Below are 7,308 nucleotides of genomic sequence, written 5' to 3' on the forward strand. Positions count from 1 at the left end.
TTCTTGATCAGGAATTGTGACCGACCCTGCCAAACATAAACCATAGATATCCAAAAAAATCATGGAATCAAGATTTTCTCTCTAAAAAATGTCAGTTTTAACTGTCAGTAAGAACTTGCATATAAATTTAATATGTAGAATCATCTCTATTCATACTAGCATTCTAAGAAAGTACCAAAAAAAAGTGGGGTTTTTTTTGTTTTTTTTTTTCCCCCACCCAGTCTTTTATACATGTCTCCCAAATCCTGTTTGTTGAGTGCCAGGTGCCACCATGTGAGAAGGATGGAAAATAGTGCTCTAACATAGGCATTCTAGCTCAGGTAACTAAGGAAAGGGGACAAAAGGAAGGGCACTGCAATTCAAATTAGTCTGCCTTCTGTTTTTGTAAATATGATGGGAAGAGAGTTAGTTGGCTCTCTCTTTTTGTACTTCCCATTTCACTTCATCTGTTTTCCCCCTCCTTTTCCCTGCTCTGCACAAAGAACTGGTCTGATCTTTGACCATGTCAACCTCTTCTCTTCCCCTCTTTTTGCTGCTGAATTGACCAGTGAGAGGCATTAGCAAGCAATCAGGAGAAACTGGCAGCATTTTTCTTTCTGTGCTCTCTGCTAAGGACTCAGGATTCTTGTTTCTCCCTCTAAAAGTTCTAGAAGCCCCCCCTGAGCTTTTGATAGCAACTATTCCTCCCTGTGGCCCTGGGGACTTCCTGCTGTTGCTAACCCCTGGATGCCTTTACATACCTTATTGATGCCCTTCTCTGGCCATACCTTTGTAAATATTGCTCTGTTACATTATTTTTAAAATCCCTGCTGACTGTTCCTGTTTCTTTCCAAGACCTTGACTGACACAGTTATTTGAATTCCGAGCCATTCCTATAATTAACACAGTCTGTGAGTCATAATATTATCAATCAGTATATGTTTAGGGAATGCTGAATAGTCTAGCACAGTGATTCCCAAATACCTTTTATTGCCACACACTGCTGCCAATCTATGACAAAATCATCATAATTACAGTGATACATGACATATGACAGAAAAAGTGAGATGTTTTCATAAACATAATTTAAGCAAAGGGAAGAAGTATTTCTTTATAAAGCAATGGTGATACTAAATGGTAATTTTGTGTTTTCTTCATTAGGAAAAATTAAAGTTTGCTACTATTATCTTAGACACCTACTTTAGAAAATATGTGTGTATATGAATAGATATATGTTTACATCTAGATATATAGATAGATTATAAATCTGTGAAACCCATAACTGAAAATCTCCTGTCTAGTGTAGGAAATGAAGGCCTTGGAATATTGTACTAAGTAATAGGGTCTGTGTTCAATTGGCAATCAATTGCTATTGACAATTTTGGGGCACAAGAATGTCATGATCCTATCTGCTGTAACACAATGTAGACACTTGGTTGTAGACAGCTGGGGCAAATGGCTAGAGATGAAGGTCCAGTAGAAAAACATTGCAAGGGGCACCTGGATGGCTCAGTCAGTTGGGTGTCTGCCTTCAGCTCAGATCATGATCCGGGGGTCCTGGGATTGAGCCCCACATAGGGCTCCCTGCTCAGCAGGGCGTCTGCTCCTTCCTCTCCCTCTGCCCCCCCCCCCCCCGCTCGTGCTCTCTCTCTCTCTCTCTCACTCGTGATCCCTCTCAAATAAATAAATAAAATCTTGAAAAAAAGAATTAAAAAAAGAAAAATAGTGCAAAAGGGTATAAAATGACAGTTTCACTAAGGAAGTAGCAGAGGCAACATTAAGAAAGCGTGGGGAGTAAATAGATTTGAAAATTCTTGGTGAAGAAGCATCAATTTCTTAATGGAGAGAAGAATCAAAATTACCTGGCATATTCTCTAAGTGATCGGTGAAGTCTCTTTACTTTAGAATGGAATGCTTGGATTGGTATTAATTTGGACTGATATAGTTTTTTTTAAAGATTTTATTTATTTATTTGACAGAGAGCGAGGCAGTGAGAGAGGGAACATAAGCAGGGAGAGTGGGAGAGGGAGAAGCAGGCTTCCCGCTGAGCGGGGAGCCTGACGTGGGGCTCGATCCCAGAACACTGGGATCATGACCTGAGCCGAAGGCAGACACTTAATGACTGAGCCACCCAGGCACCCCTAGACTGATATAGTTTGAGAAAAAGAGAAGAAAATAAAAACTCATAGCAAAATATGGCTAAGCAGAAATTTTTATGAATTTGTTGTTTAATCCTAGATTACTGTCATTCCTTACACTCTACAGGAGCCCCTAGGTTAGCATATTAGGTAATAGAACAAATAATTACTGAATAGTCTGGTAACTCCAGAAGACATTTTGGTTGCATGAGGATTGAGTTATTAAAAACATGGGTTGAATTATGCAGAAGGAAGAATTTAAACAAGAATCTCTCCCCTTCCTTAAATAATCTCTAATGCAATTCCCAGCATCTGAATATTTACCTTAATACCTCTCGGATTGCTAATATTAAGAAACTACCTCAATACTTGAATTAATCACACTGAAAGAAGCTCTCCTGACTTTTATCATTTTGATATTTTTTCCTCTGCTTGGCACATGTTTTGGGTTTGTTTTGTTTTGTTGTTTTTGTTTTTGTGTGGCACATGTTTTGAAAAGGAATTCTATATGTAAGGGACAATGATGAAATTCATGTTGACATTAGTCAAATATATTATATATGATTTTATCACTATATATCAATACACAGATTAAGCACCCTTCTCTACTTATATGTGTGTATTTGTATAGAAATAAATAAGATGAAATTTCTAATAAGAAGATACTTGAGGGGCGCCTGGGTGGCACAGCGGTTGAGCGTCTGCCTTCGGCTCAGGGCGTGATCCCGGCGATCTGGGATCGAGCCCCACATCAGGCTCCTCTGCTGTGAGCCTGCTTCTTCCTCTCCCACTCCCCCTGCTTGTGTTCCCTCTCTCGCTGGCTGTCTCTATGTCTGTCGAATAAATAAATTAAATCTTTAAAAAAAAAAAAAAGAAAGAAAGAAAAGTTGTTTCAAGGTTCAAACAGGAGAACAGGAATTTGTTTAAAAAAAAAAAAAAAAAAGAAGATACTTGAGCCAAATAATTGAACTATATTTATTTTTAAGATTTCTTTTTTCTTTTACAATTGGTGATTTTTTTCCCCTAATGTCCAAACCAGAAAGAAAAAAAAAATATGTGAATCAGTTTCTCTCTTTACCTTTGAATTAGGAGTTTGATTTCCATTTCTGTAATAATGTCTGGATGCCTTTATTTTTATCCCACAGTTATCAGTGTATTGCTATATAACTACCTGCCAGGAAGGGCTTTTTTTCTTTTTTTCTGGTTCAATAACTTTTTAAGTGTCTGTTGTTCCCATTTTCAAGTCTCCAAAACTTTTATGTGAATTCTTTCAGCACATTTTTTTCATTATTTCCCAACCTTCTTTTTTTTCTGGATGGCTGAAATTTCCAGACATATAACCTGAAATGTCCTGAGAGAATTAATATATAAAAAAATAAAGCTAAGGAAGTGGAAAGCAAAGTATGCATGTTTAATACACGTGTATAGATACATAAATTCATTTTAAGTTTTCCTTGAGAAAGCAATAGATAAATCTAATTTTCCTTATTAATACCCTTTCAACTGAGTAGCAAATATGGTGGAAAAGTTATCAAGAAACTTTCTTGTTTTTAATAACTTCCAGACCTAATCTTAGTTCTTAGATTGGGCTAGTCTGTTAATATCATTAATGTCAAGAAGTGTTTTCCCCAAAGATTCTTAACATTGCAAAATAAACTGGCTGAAATAAGCCAAATAAGCGATTAAAACAAAATTCACGGTATCACGGAGACACTTTATTGGAATGTAAAAATTCTTTCTGGTAATGTTTTTATCAGTAAGTTACAAAATTTTAAATATAAAGGGAGACTTTAAAGGGAATATTCCACCATCAGATTTGAGGGAAACCCTCCGTTTGAGGAGAGAGAGATGTTTGAAGCAAAAGTGCCATAGCTAATATTTCTTTTTCTTTATTCTTTTGAATGCACTAATGAAAGTTGTAATCTTCTACCAGTTTGTGTATCTTTTTTTTTTTAAAGATTTTATTTATTTATTCGACAGAGATAGAGACAGCCAGCGAGAGAGGGAACACAAGCAGGGGGAGTGGGAGAGGAAGAAGCAGGCTCATAGCGGAGGAGCCTGATGTGGGGCTCGATCCCAGAACGCCGGGATCACACCCTGAGCCGAAGGCAGACGCTTAACCGCTGTGCCACCCAGGCGCCCCCAGTTTGTGTATCTTTGCTTAAACAGATGCAGTGAGTAAAGACCCCTATTTCTTGTTATCTTAGAATACGATGAGTCTTCACCTTTCCGCTAGTTGATGTATTTTGGTATTCATCTGTTTTATTGGTACTGGACCTAGAGGAGGAAATGTATACAATTGAGCGGCATCTCTTTTTCCAGGATGTTCATAATGCCTGGATCCATTTAAAGACATTTCAGTATTCCGCAGACAATTCAACATGTTAGAAAATGCCAAGATTTCTGAGCAAGACGAAATTACTGAGGGGATTGTAGGGTAGAAGGAAAAATGTAGTTATAATAATAAAGGCAAGGTTTAAAAATATATATGTAGTAAGTTAAATAAGTAAGTTAAGTAAGTGAGTTAAATAAGTAAGTTAAATAAGTAAGTTAAGTAAGTTAAAGACTGTATAATGGGAAACATTGAGAAACTTTTTTTTTTCAAAAAGATGTTTGCCTAAACAATACTGTTATTGAGATATCACAAAGTTAGGGATTACAATCAACAATATAATTTAAAAAAAAATTTAATGTCAAATTTTAGAGTAAAAATTTTTGTCTATTAAGAATTGTAATTTTAAAGCATGTCATCCTAAATAAAGAGGTAAACTGAGGCAAGCTCAAATGATCAGAAATTGAGTTTATTTGGGAATAGCAGAGGAATTGCAGTTTGGGAAATGCATGCTGTAGCAAGCTACGTATGGGTGAGTCCATTGAAGGTTTGGGGTGGGCCGCATTTATGGTCCAGGAGTGCAAAGAGTGGGGAGTTCACCCACAGTTCAAGCAGTGAGTTCATTGGCTTGAGGATGGAGAAGGATTCTTAGCGGATGTTAATTGGTCAGAAAATAAATCTCCCTCTTCTGCAAAGCAGGCATTTATGGAAAATCAGTCTTTCGGTTCTTAAGTTCGGTTCTTTTGAGGGTACACTCATGAAATTCCCCATTTCCTCTCTCCTAGTTCCATTGTAGGTTGAAATTCTTTCACCAGTGTAATGTTCTTAACTCTTTCTAGTTCAAATAAAATTTTCTGTTGGTGGTGTTCTTAGTTGTAAAAATACAAAATACGCTTGATTTTCTTCATTTAAGTGAGAAAAAACAATTTGGTGTTTTATCCTCTGCCAACCAGGAGAATATCAGTTAATATTTGCAATTCTATATAATGACAAATGATTCAAGTGAACTCTGTTTTCTCTAGCTTTGCAATGTGACGATTTTAATTAGCTTTTTAAAATAGATTTTAGTAAAAAGAAAAAAAAAGCTTAATTTAAATAGGATGACTGAGTATCTCTACAGCGTGCATTAGGATGGATTTGCCTTTTATTGCCTAAACCAGCTGCCAGATTTTCCTTTACCGTCCTCTACTTTTTCAAACTTAAAGTACACTAAAGCTAGCACCCAAGTTCTAGCAGTTCAAGTATTTTCAACTTTAAATCCATCTATGCGTTCTTGAATTTTATAATCTCATCAGGTACATGGTTGAGGAACATATACTATGAATACTAAATTACTCTGATACCTGGATGATAGGAAATTGGAAGCCCCCCCGACCCCCCGCATTAAAAGAAATAAGCAATTGGAACTGCCAAAAAAGAAGTGTATTTTGAGAAAGGTGGGGTGTTTGGGAAACAGAGTCATAGGACATTTGACTAATTGTGTTAAATTGTTTTTGTATGGCGTCTCTTTTAGAAGGTAATCCAGAAATCAAAAACCTCTTTCATACACCGGCTTAGCGACGTAATATTAGCAGAGTGCCATGTTTGTCTTCTCTTTCTAAACTTTCCTCCCTTCCTCTTTCCCCTTCCTTCTTTCCTTTCTTTGTATTTTCCTTTTGTTTCTTTTCTTTCTGTTCACTCCTTTGTTTTTATATATGGGCCGAATAAGACTCACCAGCTTTGCAGAATACAAAGCACTCAGAAAAGGGAGGTAATATTATTTTGTGTATATAGGAGCTAAAACGTAGGGAAAATATATGCAGGCTTTATTTTACGATGTTGTTTTTTTTTTAATGTTCATCTTACTTCCAACCTGACGAAAGTCATCTTATTTCTATTCCAGAACGGTCCTGTTCTTTCTTTTCTCAACCACTTTAGGACTAATGTTTCTTGCACCTGCAATCATTGTCTTCCCTTCTGCTTTGCAGGAAATTCTTCCTACCATGCTGCAAAACTTAAGTCAAATCCTACCTCTTTTATGAGTCTTTCCTGATAACTCCAGCTGAAAGTAATCTGTTTCACTTCCAGATTCCTATAACACTTGTGGTTGGACTGTTAATTTGTCATTTACTATTTACTGCCTTTTACTACAAGTTAGGTTCTTTTTATGATGCAAACAGCGTAATCGTTTAATGACATGAACCTACTAGATCCATTACCAAACTAGTTATATTGCTACTACAAGGCTTCAATAGTCCAGGTTCATTGTGCAGGGTCTGTCCTCCACAAAAATGGCACGAGTACACAAGCTAATTACATTTTCAAGCAGATGTGTGCATCTTAAGTCTAACTTCACTTTTTTTGAATGGGACGACTGGGTCTTGAGGGTATTTTTAGAGTCCACAGTAATTTTTAGAGTACCTTGCAGGATATAGGAATGCAAGATGATGGACTGGAAAGGATATGCATTTTCTTAGATGGTAAGACTTCTTTTCAACAGACATGAGCTTCTAAAAGGGGAGGGACTAAGGCTTTGAACCTTTGGTTCTTAGCATAATCACTGTTACATAGTTGGTGTTTAGTAAGTGTATGTTGAGCTCAGCCGAATTTTGGAATCAGACAAACCTGGGATTCATACCAGTGTTGCTTATACGTTTACTTTGAACAAGGTACTTAACTTTTCTGAGTCTGTTCCTTCATCTATAAAGAAAAGATCATAATATTTGTCATAATGTTGTTATGAGGACTCAATGAAATCATGTTTGCAAAGCATCTAGTACACAGTTACTAGTCCACCATCTATGTACAATTCCTATTAGAGAGCTCTTTTCCTCTTTCTCATTAAGATATACATATATATATATATATATATATATATAT

This window comes from Ursus maritimus, unplaced genomic scaffold, assembly GCF_017311325.1.
Source record: "Ursus maritimus isolate PB19 unplaced genomic scaffold, ASM1731132v1 scaffold_23, whole genome shotgun sequence".
In the NCBI taxonomy this organism is placed as follows: domain Eukaryota; kingdom Metazoa; phylum Chordata; class Mammalia; order Carnivora; family Ursidae; genus Ursus; species Ursus maritimus.